A 15359-nucleotide genomic window follows, 5' to 3' on the forward strand; every position below is an offset into this window, starting at 1 on the left:
AGTAAATTATAAATTTCTAATGTCAGTGTGCCATCTACTGCAAGTTAATGTAATGACTTGCATAGTAATGGCATTTCGTGGTAGCAATGCAGTCATTGTAACAACCACGTTGTAATGTCACGAGATGTAATGACTTGCGTTGTAATGAGTCATATTCCACAGGGGTCCACCCGTTCATCTACTCTCTAACTTACTCACGGAGCCTTTAACCAAAATTATGCAACATCCAATACTACATGTACGCAGATGACACCCAACTATACCATAAAAATAGCTTCCCCGGAAGATAACTGATCCCTCAACATAACTCTGCAAAAAACCCAGACCTGGCTGACCAGAAACCAACTCAAGCTCAATGTGCTCAAAACCGAACTCCTCTTAATCACTACACCCAAGCAATCCTTAATATTGAAGAATGGATGAAGTATCTAACAGCCCTCAACTGCCTTGCACATGTTATAGATTCCACAAGATCACTGGGAATCACCCTCGACAAGAATCTGAACATGTAGGAACATATCAATTCAGCCACCAAAGGAGCAAACTATCAAATGAACGTGCTAAGAAAAATAAAGCCCTTGACGACTTCAAGTCAGCTGTGAAAGCTCTAGTGATTCCCAGGTTGGACTACGGTAGTACTACACTCTGCGGTCTGCCTAGGTCTAAGCTGGCTCCTCTAAGGGCATTCCTGAACTCTTCTGCCAAGATCATCATGGGATCCAAAAAAAACAACCACATCATTCCTGATCTGAAGTCGCTAAACTGGCACCCATATTGAATTGAATTGAAAATGCACATGGCTACCCAAGGGCATCCCAGCGCTTATCGTGACACCTTGTAAACATAGACTGATCATGGAAAGAGGAAGGTTTTCAACTGCTTCCTAAATCTAAGGTAGCTAGATTCCAGTCATAGACACTCAGGAAGCTGGCTCCAGAACTTGGCTGTATTATAGGTAGGCTTTCCTGTTTTCAGTTTCTATTTTTGGTAAATTCTGGTGGTGTTTTGTCAGTGTTTTCCAGTGATTTCAATACCTGAAATAAACAGTGCTTTTCAGTGATTACTAATTTTCGCGCCATAAAAAAAAACTGAAACGGTGTTTTTCCGGTGTTTATGGAACGCTTTGCTTTTATTATTGCTGGCTTTCTTCATTGATGCATGGCATATAGACAGTGTACGTACGTGTCTATGAAGTCCAAATACATATTTACAAGTCAAATTTATTGTAGTAGACCAATATTTTTTCAGTGATTCTTTAGTCATTCGCGCTCTCTCTTTCCTTCCCATGTACACTTTTATTTGTGAAAACGCCCTCTCAACATTGCCACTTGAGACTGGCAACGCCAAAACAGCCAGTACACAATTTGCCAACTCTGGCCACTGACGTAGCTTTCCATGCCAGTACTGGTGCACCTCAAGGTTGACATTCTCTGGGACAGGTTCTGCAACATATGCGTTGAACTGGGTGCATATGCCCTCAGAGGTATTAAAACGGTCAAAAATAAAGCTGTACTTTGCAAAGTCCGGAGAAAATTCCCCTTTACGGAATGGATCTAACACTTGTGCAGAGTACCAAAGTGAGGCTTCATTGACTTCAAACGCCATGGCTGGTGAAGGGACATTTCTATGCATCATAGCTAGCCATTTCTCATGCATGGTGAAATAAAATTTCCTGAATTGGTCTTCAACACTTCTTTGCTTACCAAGTGGCAAGCATTCTAACAGGGAACATGTTGCAGTGCCAAAGTCGCAAAAAGTGTCGCCTAGCCTACTCTCGAGGAGATGTTTGACATCTACACCAATTATACTGAAAACTTGGTAGACAAGCGTGTTTTCGGACTCTAGTTTTTTGATTATGTCCACCACAGCAGTCATATTTTCCTGCAAAAATCTAAGGATGCAGTACAGTGTACTTTTTTCGACATCGCTATCAATATGCACCCGAAGATCCTCACATTACTTGCCTTATGCATCATCACTAAGCAAAAATTCAGTAAGCGGTCACCACATAGATAATATTGCATTCACGGCCTCTAGGACTGAGAACCACCGACTAAATGACAGTTGGGATTACTCTTTCTTTGCTGCCACACAAAACACAAAATGAGAAATATTTGCGTTTGAGTTCCCGCACATAACGAAACAGTGCACCTGAATGGACTACAAAATCAATAGCATTCTTCATTAGCTCAGAAGATTGTAATGCTGCTTTCAGTATACCATCTAGCAAGTGGCAAGGATCTCTTACAGGGAAACACTTCAGCTCAGGCATTGCTTTTGACAGGTCATCACATAACTTTTTCATATACGTAGCTGAATCGCTGCAAATACAAACAATATCACTCCAATGTTTGTTAAACTTAGTAAGAACTCTCTGCAGCAGCATTCCAAGTGACACTGCGTTGCATGTTTCCAGTACATCTAGATCTGCCATGATGGTACGTCTGTACCATCCATTTTTTGCATCACAAAATATGATTAGCACTGCCACTGCTGGGTCGCCAAGCATCTCTGGGGTTTCATCAATGGTAACAGATCTTTACATCACCTTGGAGTAACTCTGAAATATGTTCAATATCTGCAAGGAACTCCTCTGGTAGGTATTTCTCATAACATTTGCGTTGCTTTTGGTAATGTTTTGCATGCTGGTGCACGCTTGCGGAACAGATTCCCAATTGGTCCATCGGCTTGGTGTAAGCTGGTTCCAGATTGCACTAGGGCACGTACAAATTCATGTGCCCCATCCTTTTCTTCCTCACGCTTTCTTTTGAAGCGGGTCATTGTCTCGGCAAGAGACATCTGGCATAGGCTGTCACTATTAGGTGGCTCTTTCCATTTCAAGTGGGTCTTGGTGACAAGATGTTCAGCAATTCGGCTTGCAGTCTTCCCAGTTACTATTGGGACAGTCACTCTGCAAAACCTGCAAATTAACATCTTTTGCCCACGCACTTCTTCAACCAGCACATAGTCTTCTGCTGTCTTTATTCTGCGGGGCATGTTGTTCTACGCACACTAGATCAATAAAAAAAACACACTTAGAAACCGGTTGCGTTCTGTTGAGAAAATAAAGAGAAAGACAATATTTTCATGGTCAGGTGACTGCTGTGCAAACAGGGAAGAGCGGACTTGTGTTGCAATGAGTAACAGAAATAACAAGTTCTGGTCACTGGAGCTAATAGGCTAAACGCACCCCAGGGCATTGGCATGAGGCCTTGATGTCTGTAAGGTTAAGTCCACACTTTTGGAAATTTGCCTGCAAAGGGAGGCTCTGTGCAAGGCACACCTCTTGAACTGTGGGGTACAGAGAGACGTTTTTGGAATTGCAGGTTTTGTGACATCTTCAGGTATGAGTAATTTATGAGAGATTTCTGGGGGTGTTGGGCGTTGTAGACAAGGCAGGCACTTTATATAGTTCATTTAGAATCAATGTGTTGTCATTTGAAGAAAGTGAGAGCTGGGTGACATGTTCATGGTTTTGGGCACTTCTCACAAATCACATAGTATGATGGCACGGCTCTGAGTAAAGCTAGGCTGGTTTTCACTGCTGTTTTTTTCTCCTCTGAGATTTATAAAGTGCGAACGCGACCTGAAGATTTTGAAGCGCTTCATGCGAGCACCTGTTGCTTTACACAAGGTCACATGCATTTTTGTTAGGGACGGGTAGATTACGTGGTTTGCCCAGATTCACAGGATGTTGAGCGTCATTGCCACACACCACCAGCCATCAGTGCATACTCCCACCAGGCACACACACCACCAGCCTGCAGTGCACACTTCAACCAGGCACACACACCACCAGCCATCAGTGCATAATTTCTACAGGCACACACACCACCAGCCATCAGTGCACACATCAATTGTTAACGCATCCATAATTAACTAATGTAGCAATCGCAGTATGGTGTTGCAATATTTAGAAATGCCAATAGCTCAAACTTAATTAATGCGAGACCTATTGCATTGCAAATGCTTGTTTAGAGTGAATTGCAGAGAAAGGCTGCCCAACATTAAAATAAAGTTTTCTTGCTAACGATCTCCTGTCTATATGTACAGCTGCAAGCAATTCAGAAAAACAATAGAAATCTTTAAATAGAACGTGGTTATCGGTGTAGAAGATTTTGCAAAATGTTAATAACAGTGTTACACTGACAGTCACGTTTACTGTAGGACTGATTTGTATACCTGGATATATTTTAACCCCTTCCATGCTGGTGACGAACCCCAGCCGTCATGCACTACGGTGCTCGTGTGCTGATGACGGCTGGGGTTCGTCATGGCCCGCCCCTGTTCGTTTGTTTACCGCACGGGGGCGGAAACGGGCCAGCAGGGAAGGGGTTAATAATGTTTTATTTTGTTATGTATCTGCTTTCAAATAAAATGACAAAACAAAAAGATATTGATAATTGGACATGGAATGTTGTATTCGTACCTTAATGTCAGTATTCAGCTCATCACAAAAAAAAGATGTAATCATCCCTTTATATATTTTTGACCTTTATAAAACACCATTTTCAATTGACAAACACACATGCCTTCTCCTCTTTGAAATTATTTTGCTCCAAGTTAATTGCAATAATCTGACACCCCCAGGCATTGCAGGCGCTATGCTCATCGAGATGAAAGCAGTTCTGGGGGAGATATATATATATATATATATATATATATATATATATATATATATATATATATCGCTGAGCCTGTTTGTAGCAGCTGCTGCTTCAGATTGTGGTGGGAGGCTACGCGATCTGCCCAAATTTCCGGATGTTGAGCCCACCTTCAGACTCAAACCCGGTTCCCTAGTTACCTCTCTTTAACACTCTCAAGTCACTTCTCGCAGTTCTCCCTTCTCGTTCTCCCTCCCCAACTCTTTTTAATTATCTCGCCCCCCCTAACACACACACATTCCGGGCCACAAACAGAGCCTGTGTGTGGCCCCTTGTCCCAGAGATTACATACTGCAGCGAGCGACGAGCTGACGGCAGAGACAGTAACGTGGCTTCGACACTGAAGTGCGCAAATATTGACAAAAAAATGTCTGCAGGAGTTATGACTGTGGGCCGAGTCCAAGCACAATCAGAAACCGTGTGATTAGGTGTGTGTTGATGAACGTGAGAGGGTGTGTGTATTTGTGAGTGCGCTGTGTGTGGTGATGAGTGCGAGGGAGTTATTGGAAGCATGCGGCCTCCTTACCCGGCGCCCACCCGTTAGCCAGGCAGGGGGGGGGCCTTGCTCACGGGCCAATTTCGCAATGGCATAACAATTAAAATTACAAGCATGCGGCCTCCTTACCCGGCGCCCACCCCACGTTAGCCAGGCAGGTGGGGGGCCTTGCTCACCGGACGATTTCGCAATGGCATAACAATTAAAATTACAAGCATGCGGCCTCCTTATCCTGCGCCCACCCCACGTTAGCCAGGCAGGGGGGGGCCTTGCTCATGGCCCGATTTCGCAATGGCATAACAATTAAAATAACAAGCATGCGGCCTCCTTACCTGGCGCCCACCCCACGTTAGCCAGGCAGGGGGGGGGTCTTGCTCACGGGCCAATTTCGCAATGGCATAACAATTAAAATTACAAGTATGCGGCCTCCTTACCCTGCGCCCACCCCACGTTAGCCAGGCAGGGGGGGCCTTGCTCACGGGCCGATTTCGCAATGGCATAACAATTAAAATTACAAGCATGTGGCCTCCTTACCCTGCGCCCACCCCACGTTAGCCAGGCAGGGGAGGCCTTGCTCACGGGCCTATTTTAGTAATGGCATCAGAATTCAAGTACGAGCATGCCGCCTCTTTACCCGGCGCCCACCCCACGGATGCCGGATAACACCAACCAACATTTACCTTGGCTGGTTCACCTAGGCCTTAGAACACTGGCAGTCTTCGTCTGGTCGTCGTCTCCTCGTCAAGGTTGCCCGAACTGTAGTGAGGTGTGCGAGACCACACAAACTTGGACTGTATTTAGAATGGGACCTGGCCACACCCAGTAACCTTGCCAACCAATGTGTCTCCCCGCTTTTAATGGGGGTGACGCACGTTCTGGGCTGCTTCCTTCTTGGTGCCTTAATTGCAGTTTGGTCTGCAATGCTTTGGCTTCATCAAGTGGGCAAGTGGTGCAACAGCAATGAAAATCAGTGACACTCGGTTTAAACAGTGTCAGCTGATTTTCATTCGGTAGTGTTTTTTCGTTCAGAGTCGGTTTTAACCGAATTCCGGACAGCCTAATTATAGGAAAACTGCCGACCTCCAGTTCGTGACCGCTTGATCACAGGAACTGAGAGTAGTTGTTTGTTATTAGATCTAAGAGTTCTATTGGGGCAGTGTAATTGCAGTATTGACTGAAACAGTGGAGAACCCTTTCCCGAAATAGATTTATGGGAAAGACATGTAGCCTTAAACCTAGTTCTTTCCTGGATAGGGAGCCAGTGCAGCCGACCAAGGGCAGGTCTGGCTGAAACACGTTTGGGGATATTCATTAGAAGGCGGGCTGCACAATTCTGAACGATTCGCAATATCTAAGTGGTTCCTAGTGGAGCACCCAAGTAGACTGTATTTGCATAGTCGAGGCGAGATAATATGAGTGCCTGGACCAAAATACATCTGCCATCAAAAGGAAGGAGGGGGAATCTTCCTTAGCATCCTTAGAAGTCCATAGAAATTTGCTGCGACTTTACGAGCCTATATTTTAAAATCCAAATTGCAGTCAAACCAAAGTCCCAAACTCCTAATTTGTTTCTTGGGAACAGGAGGGGGACATAAACAACTGGGCCACAAAGGATCTATGTTTGCAGGGGCAGAGTGGCCCAGGAGCATAAGTTCTGTCTTTGCTCCATTCAGCTTTAGGAATGATTTGTCCATCCATTCATATACCTTCGCAAGGCATGAAGTTAAAGCAGGCACAGATTTATCTTGCTGACTGAGGGAGACCACCAGCTGAGTGTCGTCCGCATAGGTGACAATGTGGATCCCGCAAAGAAGCACCACATCTGCTAGGGATCTCATGTAGATGTTAAACATGGTGGGACTTAAAGATGATCCCTGGGGGGACTCCACAATGCAAAGGGATCTGCTCTGATGAGGCATCCTCCTCGTAGACAGAGAAATCTGTCTCCGAGAAAGGACTGCAGCCATTTTAGGCTGATTCCGGTCACCTCCACCTCACTGAGCCTTTGGACCATAAGCTGGTGGTTAACAGTATCAAAGGCTGCACTGAGATCCAACAGGATAAGAGCAGATCAGCCTCCACTGTCCAAGATTTTTCTAGACTATTCAATCATACTGCAGTCTCCGTACCCTGTTGGCATCTAAAGCCTGTCTGAGTGGGATGAATACAACTGCTACGCTCCAAAAAAGCTGCCAATACAGAGTTAACATACTTTTCAGCATATAAGGCAAGGATACAGATATTGGCTGGCTGGAAGGAATCTACATGAAATTGGATATACAACACAAAAACTAGATCAAGGAACACTACATACACTGCTGCTGCCTAAATCCAAAATACCACCTGCTACTCCACCGTTGCTTAAAACAGCCCTCCTATACTGGAGACGGACACTGCAATATACCAGACGGATTGCCCCATATTCACCCAATGTTCCATTACTTGGAATTCCCACTACAACACGGTTAATTACCAAAGAATTTCCCAATGGACACAAGAGGGAGTAACAACGGTAGGATCCTGGTTTATAGACTGCATACTAGCAGACCATGACAATTTCACCCACACTCGGGGAGTTCCCCAAAGTCTGTTCATGCGACACGCTATATCATATCATTATATTAAGAAACACTGGTCTCCGAACGGGAATGAACCCTCCACACATGGATTAGTACATGCAGTTTATTTGCTGGGCGAGGGGCATCACTTAATATCCTGACTGTACAGAGGTAATAGAATACATGTTGGGGTCTCTCTTGTGCCCTTGCGTGAAAAATGGGTGCAGGATTTCGGTAGAGACATAACGGATAAAGAGTGGGTGTATGCCCTAGTGTCCCAAAATGCTAAATTTAAGTATATTCAATACATGATCCTACATAGGTCATAGCTTACCCCACACCGCCTAAATCGTATGTACCCAGATACACAAATCTGTCTGCTGCTCTAGGTGTCAGACAATGGATGCTGATATATTACACATCTTATGGGAATGCCAACGTCTGAAGGGATTCTGGTTAATGATAGGTAGTGTAATTCAGGAAACGGCAGGCACCTCTGTTAGGTAGTGTAATTCAGGAAATGACAGGCACCTCTGTCTGGGATACAGCGGAAAGCTGCCTGCTAGGGCTACACCCTCACCCGAAGAGTCAGAAATCACAGTATAAATTTGCAGACATGGTTATCCTCATAGCAAAACGTGCCATCACAATGAGATGGAAATCCGCTTTTTCACCAACATTGCACACTTGGCACAAGGAGATGGTCCGTTGGGGTGGGGCAGAGAGTGCCATCATCAGAAAAGAGGAATTACGTGGGGTGCCTAAAAACACCCATTTCCTTGGAGTGGGACCAGATGCTGACAACACTAAAGGCTGCAGATTTGGCGGAGCCCTCTGGGCCCTAGTGTCACCCCCTTCCCCACAAGACACTGAGTCCATGGGGTATCGCCCCCCAAATAATATTGTCTAATAAGAAAATGCTTAGTATACGCACCAGTTAAGGCAAGATAACAAAGCAAAAATGTGCAACTTCACCCCAAGACATTAAGTAAGGAAGTGAGCCAGTCAGGGGGTGGAATATTAGGGAGTTGGGAGTAGGTTACCGTGTTCCAGGTTAGACTTCTTTATTGCCGAGTCATCAAGAATGTTTAAAGGCACAACATTAATAAGAATGTGGCAAAATGTGCATGGAATATTGGATGATTATAGCAATTATAACAAAACTCTGTAAAATAATGAGCATATTATTGGAGGAGAAGCTATGCAATAATGGAGGACTCCTGAAGTGTAAAATAAGGTCATGATAGACTGTATTGCTTATATAAATATAATCAATAAAATTGCGTAAAAAAAAAATGAGATAAGGATACAGTTGAAACCCGCCTGCATGACACAAAGCCCCACACTGCAACAGACTGAGGTACCTAGCTGAGAAACTGGAGCGGTCTGGTGGCGGCAGATCGCCTAGCTCAAGCACCCTACTGTTGAAACCTCAGAAATTCCTGAAAAAGAAAACCTATAACAGAGCTTTCTCTGGAATGGCCCGAGAATTTGGAATTCCCTGCCCCCGGAAGTCAGACGGAACCCTTCAACTACATCATTCAAAAAAGAAATTAAAATGCTTTTGATTAACCCATTGTTTTTTATAACAGGGCCCTCAGAAGACACAATGTCTACATACATGGTTATTACTCTCCTACTGTGTTTTTGCTTTAACATAGGTTGTTGGTTGTTCTACCTGTTTCCTCTTTGTCTAAACATCTGTAAAGCGCTCAGACACCCTCTAGGGTCAAGTCTGCGCTATATTAAACTTTATTTAAAAAAATAATTATAGACAAATTACAATGGAAAGACCACAGTTGTAATAATGAGCAGCTGAGTGTCAGTTAATAGTGTAAATGGTCCCATGGAGGACCAGCTGATTGTAGACCCTATGCCCACCAAGGAAGTCTCCCTAATATTCAGAAGATAATAAACAACATGCCAGATAGTCTTGTCTCACTCAGCGAGGCCTAGATAGCCGATATGGGACACCTGGGAGTAGTGCAGGCAGGGAAACTACTGTATCACGGGGGTGGGCTGCCCGGGACAAAGTACATGGGGTCCTCGGGCCGGTTAAGGCTTGGAGAGGGGAGCCATGCGGCCTCCCTCCCCCGCCTTTTTCTTTTTATTAATCTGCTTCGGGACCCCAGGGCATTTGACGGCTCGGGGAGAGGTGCTGTGCTGTCCCCCTCCTTTATACTATACATTTCAGCCCTAGGAGCCTAAAATGGCTCTGGGAGAGGGTATATGCGCTCCCTTCCCTTAAAAGAAGAGTGTTGCATATATATATATATATATATACATACATACATACGTACATATACACACACGCACGTATACACACACACACATCCTCTTTCTCCTCTGACAGAAATCTACATGCACCCTCAATATACTGAAAAGCAAGACATTTTTTACAGCCCAGCAATGTGTTTCGGCATCAAAGTCTTGCTCACAATCGGGGATATCAATGCAAGTAGCATTATAAGTGTACAGTGAATACAAATAGAAAGAGCACTACCAAGTGCTTTCACAAAGGGTGCCATGTTGAAATGTCTATACCTGGACATTTACAGCAAACATACTGAAATGTTGTAGAAAACTTCAGTACTAAGCAAAGTTATAAATGATTCACTTCTACAGCCACCTGGTGGGAGTTTTTTTTCTTCTTTATTTTTTGCATTTTGTCATGTGGAGCGTGCTGACCATGCTATTGGGCGCAGAATACACCATTACCAATTTGGTGCCAGGTTTCTATTGAAATATCAACTTTACTCCCAGATATGCCTACTTGGGCTTTATATCTGATGAGATGAGAAGCACTTATGTAGCTAGGTAGTCCTATTGTACACCTGACTAAGATTATATTTGGGAAAAATCTGCCCAGGACTTATTTAAGAGGGTTCAGCCCCCTTGGCCAAACAGAATGGTCTATTATTTGTAGCTGGGTGATTGCGAGACTTTCGCGAGTCTCCAACGATCCCAACTGTCCAGAAATGCAACGTTTCTTAACCTTAGTTTCGCAAAGACTACTAAACTGATTTATACCAAATCGCAAAAAGCAAACTTTCTAGACCACGATCAAGCTTTCTGCCAAATTTGGTATAATTCCGTTCAGCCGTTTTTGCAGTATCGCTGTTCAATTTTCCTATGGAGAATTGCATGTGGAAATTGTATTTTGGGACCTTACCCCCCTTTTTAGGTTTCGCCTGGGGCACGGAGCGTTAGCTCTGCCCCCAGGAGAAATCTTTAGTTTTCAGTAAGGGACACTTTAATACGCCCCTCTGTTCCATTGGCTAGCTCCATAAATGGAGGCTAGCCATTAGAACAGAGATCTGTCCGTCAAGGCCGGACCAGATTCGGGGGCGTTCCCAAGATTTTTTCCCTCTCCACCCACTTCTGTTCGTCATCACGGTGGTGGGTGGGTGTTGATTTTTTTTTTCCGAGTGGGCCTGTTTTGTTCCTTTTCAAAGTTGTTGGAGTTGGCTGCAAGATTCGAGTTCCCACAAGGCGATCAGGTAAGGAGCATTTTGTTTATAAATGTGCTTTCACTTTGTAAGTTTACGTATTTTGTCCGCCCCCTCCCTCCCGCTGTCCGTGCACCTTCCCGCCCCCGCCCCCCCCCCGTTGTAAACACGCCCCCGAATCTGAAAAATTCAGGAGTTGCCGGCCGCCATTTTTTTGGGGTCCCACGACGGAAGATTAGTCACCCGGCTCACGGCAGACAATGGAGTTGCTCGGCCTGCCCTGCACCCTCCACCCCGCCTCCCTCTCCTCACACTGGCTCTCCTAACCCGGGCTGCTGCAGGCACAGATTTGTTCATTCAGTTGAGACAGCCGATCCTAAGCAGTTTCTTTAGGGCTGGGGGAATTAATAGGCCCCGCTTTGCAGGATCGCACACGGAGCCCGGGCAGCAGCGGCCCTCTCCGCTGAGGAAAGTGCCACCTCCCGAGTCAGCGGCCCTCCCGGAACACATGTTCAACGTACCGGAGTTATTTACAGTAAGCTTTTTTTCTTCAAGATACGCCACTCACCGACGCACGGTGCTCTCCACTGGATAGGGGCCCGCAACGTTCTCCTTTCCCCTCAAGAGCACTGTGCGCGGCGATTGCCTCTCCAGAATCTCGAAAGTACTGTAAGCCCCGCCGCGACCCGAGCCGCCCTGCCAGCGAGGCTCGCATCGCCCTTGCCCAGCTGCAGCCCCCCCCCCCCCCATGAGCCTCGCAGCGTGTGAGCACAGCCGCGGTACGAGCCGCGCTTCCAGCGAGGCTCGCACCGCTCTTTGTCCCCTGGTACTCTCCGTAGCCTGCGCTCCCTCCCGACGTCCACACCGGACCCAGAGACCAGACTCTGTGAAGCTTCGGGAGCCCCGGACGCCGCCTCGCCCTTTATGAAAGAGCCGCTGTGCACCCGCCTTCGCAAAGATTAACCCCAAGGTACGTCTCGGTTTTTCCAAGGTATACGGGCACATGCACCCTCACCCCTGGGTGCTTTAAGGGCAAAATGGGACACAGACGTAGGCAGGGTCCTTACGGACAAAGACTGGGCTTCACTTTTCGCCTACCCGAAGAAAAGTACTTTACCACACAAAAACCCCGGACATCTGAGTCTCTACGAGTGCAGTTATGCTCTCAGCCCCCCGGGAGAGAATCACTCACTCGATTGGTGTGAATCGATTCCGGCATGAAGCCCACTCCTTGGAAGGGACCCCCAGTCATCGCACAGAGTCCTGGGAAGTCCCACTTAGACAGTCTGAGTCTTTCCCTGTTTTGTCCTTTTCTTCGCCTCAGCCTTCACCCCTCTCTGGCCTCACCTGCCCCTTCACCGGCGCCTCGCTCCTCCGACAGCATCCTTTATTTAACATTTCACGTTCATCTGCCTGTCCCAACTCATTCTCTTGTCTATTGCTGTTTGTTCTTGCTAGCACCCTCTTTAAGCCACTGTCTCTGCTTCTCATAGCCAGGCATTCTCTATTCCAGCACCCTGCCTCTCTTATGCACACCCAACTTTCACTTTCGAATCTCCACCACCTTTAGGCCCAACTCCAGCATGTCTCACCTGCACATGTGCTGCCCCGAATGTTCCATGCCACCACCCTGCTGACATACACCGTTTGTACCCTGTAAGTCCCAGCTTCCTTGGCGACTGCTTAGTTGAGACCAGCATTGTCAGCTTATGGGGGGGGGGGGGGGGGGGGGGGGATCAATTGTGCCAGTGAAATGGTGACATCGAGCATATTAGAATGTATATGCAGAGGACCCTCAAGTGGATGGTTTCCTGACTATAAGCGGGAGAGGGAACGTGCTAATGCTATGCTAAGGATGCTTTCCTCCCTCCTCATCCTCTGGCTGGGCTCTGATCGGCTGTAACGCTCCTGCGCCCCGGCCCACACCGCCCGCAGACACTGCTGTTCCTTTGGCTCTTCTGGCTTGCGGCAGGTATATGCGCAGCTGGGCAGCCCTTGTGTTACGGGAGCACCTCAGTGGAAAGCAGGGGCAGCCGAAGCAGCCTCCCGAGGCTGGGCACTTGGGGGGGACAATGCTGCCTCCAAGACGTGGGAAGGTATACTCCGCTCACTGGTCCTTATGCTGGCGGCAAGAAGCACACACTGCTTGGGTTGACCGGCGCCACAACAAAGTGCGCATAAATGAGGTAAGGGACATCTTTAGCTGTCATTTCCCGCATGTAATGCCCCCTGTTCCCTCGTTGTGCTTGCTGCCCCCTGTTCTGTTGTGCTTGCTTTCCTGCCCCCCCGTTGTGCTTGCATTCCTGCCCCCTGTTCCATTGTGCCTGCATTCCTGCCCCCTGTTCCGGTGTGCTTGCATTCCTGCCCCCTGCTTTGTGGTGGGGTGCCAGTAGAGACTACCTCTTCCCCCTGTTTGTGCTCGCTTTTTCTTGCCTCTGCCCCCTGTTTGTGCCTGTTCCCTCGATGTGCTTGCCTTCCTGCCCCCTCGTTGTGCTTGCTGCTCCCTGTTCCATTGTGCTGGCTTTCCTGCCCCCTGTTCCGTTGTGCTTGATGCCCCCTGTTCCGTTATGCCAGCTGTAATGAGGGTGTTTTGATGTCATAACCCATTTTGAAACCAGCCTAAAATAGAAATTTCCAGCATTGATGTAATCTGTCAGTTTTAAGGGGACAGATTTTTCTGTAGCCTTGCTTAGCCAAGAGAGGCTGCATAAAGGGCATTAGATTGTTGACAACTTCGGGTTGAGGTTCGATTTTTTTTTTTAGGATAGGAGCGATTTGGGTGTGTGTTAGGAAGTCTGGAGATGTTCTCTGGCTTAGGGATGGGTTGACGATTTTGCATTATATTAGCAAAGTAGGAACAATTTGAATTGATGATCTTGGTTGGTATAACGTCACTGAAGAAGGCAGCTGGTTTTTTTTTTGTAGCAATGAGGAGGTCTGCCTGGTAGACTAGTTTGAAGAGATACCATGCATTTGTCGTCTTGGGCGTCACCTATATAAGACTATTCTTGGGAGTAGTGGACACATGAATGGAAAGGATTTTGCTGATGAAGTAGTCCAGCAATATTTTGCATTTATTGGGTGAGAGATTTTAGATTGCTTTGGGAGCAGGGGAGATGCTGGCATGAATGGACTGGAATAGTGATCTGGCTGGGTTAGCAGACTGCTGAAATAGGGACAGTAGAACTATATTTTGCAGCTGAGATGTTCGGCGTGAAAATATTTTTCATACCCTGGAGTTTCATGCAGAGTATAGGATTTGTAGAGTCTCTGTTCACTTTTTTGAGACATTATTGTCCTCTCATGATTAGATTAGGGAAGAATAGTAGTTTGGAGGGTATTGGACAATGTGGCTTCAATTTCAGGGATGCAACTGTGACCACAGCATAGAAGTTGGCTTTACTGTACATGTCAAGCATGGTCTCATAATTGTATTTTGGAAGAGACTCTGCCCCCTGTTTGTGCCTGTTCCTTAGATGTGCTTGCTTTCCTGCCCCTTGTTCCCTCGTTGTGCTTGCTGCCCCCTGTTCCGTTGTGCTTGCTTTCCTGTCCCCTGTGCTTGATGCCCCCTGTTCCGTTGAGCCAGCTGCAGGCCGTGGGCGCATGGAGGGACCTGACGACCAGCTGCGGGCCGCCACCATGCTGCTCTACACCGTGGAGGAAGGGGCCTTTGTGCTGGCGGAAATAGTCCAGGAGAACACCGACAACCACCGTGAGTACCACTTCCGTCCCCTTTTAGAGTCACACAGCACGACTGAGGGCACAAGCACACTCCTGCCCAGCAAAACTTAAACTGCACATTTTCTTACGAACTGAAAACTAGCAGCTTTGTCTTTTTTGTGCAAAATCTATATTGTGTAGGTAGCAATAGCGTTTATTGGTCCCACAAATGAAGCAAAAAGTTTCTTTTGAAGGTCTAAAGAACGTTATCCAACCTCTGTCAAGTAGAATTCGTCCCTAAAGCACTACAGCTGAATGAGTTGATGAAGTGAAACCCTCAACACATTCTTTGACTCACTTATGCAGTGATCAGCGAGCACATACACACTGCATTTATGTTGTCATCAGGTCCTGCTGGGACAGCACACAACACTTAGGCTGTCTGACTAGCACATGGAAAGTCATGCCATGATCACTAGATCTCTTGAAGTTTGACCAACAGAGTCCACCTGCTCAGTTGATTGCCTGGACA

The 15359-nt window shown here is 46.6% G+C and overlaps 1 pseudogene; it reads right to left on the bottom strand.

Moving 5' to 3' along the window:
• Window positions 1-1207: 1207 nt before the first annotated feature.
• LOC147679873 (uncharacterized) lies at window positions 1208-2997 on the bottom strand (annotated as a pseudogene).
• Between the last annotated feature and the right edge of the window lie 12362 nt (window positions 2998-15359).

This window comes from Lissotriton vulgaris, chromosome 11 (assembly GCF_964263255.1).
Source record: "Lissotriton vulgaris chromosome 11, aLisVul1.2, whole genome shotgun sequence".
Taxonomy (NCBI): Eukaryota; Metazoa; Chordata; class Amphibia; order Caudata; family Salamandridae; genus Lissotriton; species Lissotriton vulgaris.